The sequence below is a fragment of the Lycium ferocissimum genome, chromosome 12 (assembly GCF_029784015.1).
Source record: "Lycium ferocissimum isolate CSIRO_LF1 chromosome 12, AGI_CSIRO_Lferr_CH_V1, whole genome shotgun sequence".
Classification (NCBI taxonomy): Eukaryota; Viridiplantae; Streptophyta; class Magnoliopsida; order Solanales; family Solanaceae; genus Lycium; species Lycium ferocissimum.
In genome coordinates this window covers 63,308,475-63,311,297 of record NC_081353.1, presented here as the reverse complement: position 1 = coordinate 63,311,297, position 2,823 = coordinate 63,308,475, and positions in this window count along the sequence as shown.

Below are 2,823 nucleotides of genomic sequence, written 5' to 3'. Positions count from 1 at the left end.
AAATGAGTTTAGTACCTACGGGTTTTTATACATATGAAAATATGGAGTATATCTCCGTTTTATACTTATGTATGTATATATATATATATATATATATATATATATATATAATATATATAGATAGTATGTTTTCAAACTTGAAAAACTTGTATGTTTTCATACATATATATATCAAACATACAAGTTTATTGAAGTTAGTTCCATTTTAATTATTGAAGCCCATAAGTCAATGATATTTTTTCAGATCCAAGTCCATGTCACCGTCATCCACCCAATTCAAACAATTTTGTTTTTCGGTCCAATTGCGGTCCAAAACAATTTATTCCAGTCCAAATTTAATGTGGGCTTCCAAACCCAAAGAAGCCATTAGTCCATACTTTCCAGAATTTATTCCAAGTCCAAAATTGTTTTCCATCTCACAACATTTTGCCCAAGTCTTCCATCTAAAAAGTTTTTCAAACCCAGAAATGGTTCCATTGGTATATGAAGATGCCATTTTTTTTAAAAGTCAACATATGTTTAGCTTCATTTTTCCACCAAAACGTACTTGTCATTTTTGTCTTCGGGCTCAAAGCTCAAATTTTCATTTACTCAATATTTGAAGATCCTCTTGCATCGATCCAGATTTAGATTTAAACCCCAAAAAAGAACTTCATTTTTTTTTTCATATACTTAGCCGTAATAAAATTTTTTTAAAAAAAAAAAAAAAAAAAACCTTGATCATTAACCAAGTTTGAAAACGGTTTGACGACTTCCTAAAATACTACATGTTTTTCCTAAGTTCTAACATGAATAGGGGTTTCATTATTTATATCCAGTACATATACAACATATACATACATGACATGTAAATCGAATTGGAAAGAGAACAATTAAAGAAAATCGAGTTGGTGGGCTTACAAACCCACCAGCCTCTTTTTACCCATGGATGGGCCTTCATCATATTTGCTTCCATTATTTATGCAGACTTGATCAAGAAAGGGTCGTTGGGCTATAAGGTTCAAATGCAGAGAGCGGCCCGAGTGGCCCAGTATTAGATCACATGGAACATAAAAAGGTAAGGATTAGTAAAGAGACTCAGCATTTGAACTAAGGCACTAAATACTTGGATAAGCAAAAATAAAAACGCAGACCAGATACTCATACATATAAAAGAAGCATATAAAAACTCTATGGGAAATCCCAAGCCCAAGTCAATCACAACTAAAGCAAAGATTCAAAACCCAAATGGGTCATCTAGCCAGAAAAACTCAACTGAACAGGCCTAAATACCAAAAAAAAAAAAAAACATAGAGGAGAGCCCAACCACAAGATGAAGAGAGAACAGGCCTAAGTACCACTTTAACGAAGGTAAACAAAGAATGAGCCTAAAAATGCAAAGGGATAAGGCCTAATGCAGCCAAACAAATAAAGACCAGATTCAATTCCACACTATTATCATACACAACCAACAGTCAGAGTTTCTGTGGGTAGTACACCATGTTTATACTTCAGCATACAAGTCCTATATACCAAAGATATACAAAAACTATATATGCTTAGTATATTCAGGTATATCCCTATATATTCAAACAAAAACTAATATTTAACCCAGGCAAAGACATATTTCTATTCTACCTAGTGTTTAAGAGCTTCATTCAAAGGGTACAAGGACAAACTCCCAAAAGAAGAAAAATAAAATATAGTAAACAGGATGTGCAAGGTGCACAGAGTTCGGCAAACAAATGCAGGGTATTAGTTGAAAGATAAGGTGCTTCATGTCACCTTTTGATCCTCAAGAGATAACTTGATTATGCAGTAAATATTTCTACTTGTTTTAGCCTTAAAGGGTCCCATGATGTATTGTTTCAGAGAAAGGACAGATTTGGCCCAAACCATGAATACTCGACCTCTTAGCTTTTATTCAGAGAGTATACCAAGATACACTAGGGTGCATACAAGTCATGTATACTCTGTATACATTTATCATGGCTCCACTTATAGTATAGAGAACAACATAAATGAAGTCTAAAAAAAATTGAGATAACTCAGATGGTAAGTAAAATTAGAGTTGTATATCAAGCCATTAGGACTCAACTATTTATCCAATTTCATGAATGTGAACTAGATCCCAAAGATGGCAAATATGAACTAAACACTACTCAAATCAGACTTAAAAGAAATCAACAACAAAACCACACATATTCATAATGTAATATGAGACCAAACTAAAATAACTTGGGTAGGCAGGTTTATGGAAATGAAGTCTAAATAAGGCATAGTTCAAACAAACTCAAGTCAGGCTAAGCTATAACATCCAGAATAATTTAGACTAAACCAATGCAACAACCCGTTTGGTCGTTACCGTCTTTTCAGTATTTTCACCCATTCCCGAGCATTGATTAGCTTATTTTTGACCCAAAGGGACCGTTGGCATGCTTCTCGAGGTGTCTAGACTAGATTCGGGCAACCTTTGTGAAATATAGGCTTAAAGTGAAAAACGGTTGACCCGAAGTTGACTTTTGGGTAAACGAATCTTTTTTAAAATTTCATCAATCCTGAGAGGTCCGGGTAGTCATTTAGAACTTTCGGTTTCCAGTGCACTCAGATACATTTCGGGACTTAAGTTGGGAAATTAGAATTAAGGCATTAGGGGTTGACTCGATCAACGAGAACTCTATTGGGAATTCTGAGGTCACGGATGCGTTCATAGCGCATTTTCATATGTGTCTATGTGTATTGTATATGAGCAGATGGCCTCGGAAACTAGTTAGAAAATTGGATCAAATTGTGAAACTTAGAAAGTTTTCTGTCGGTGCCCACGGGGGCTCCGGACCAAGAGCG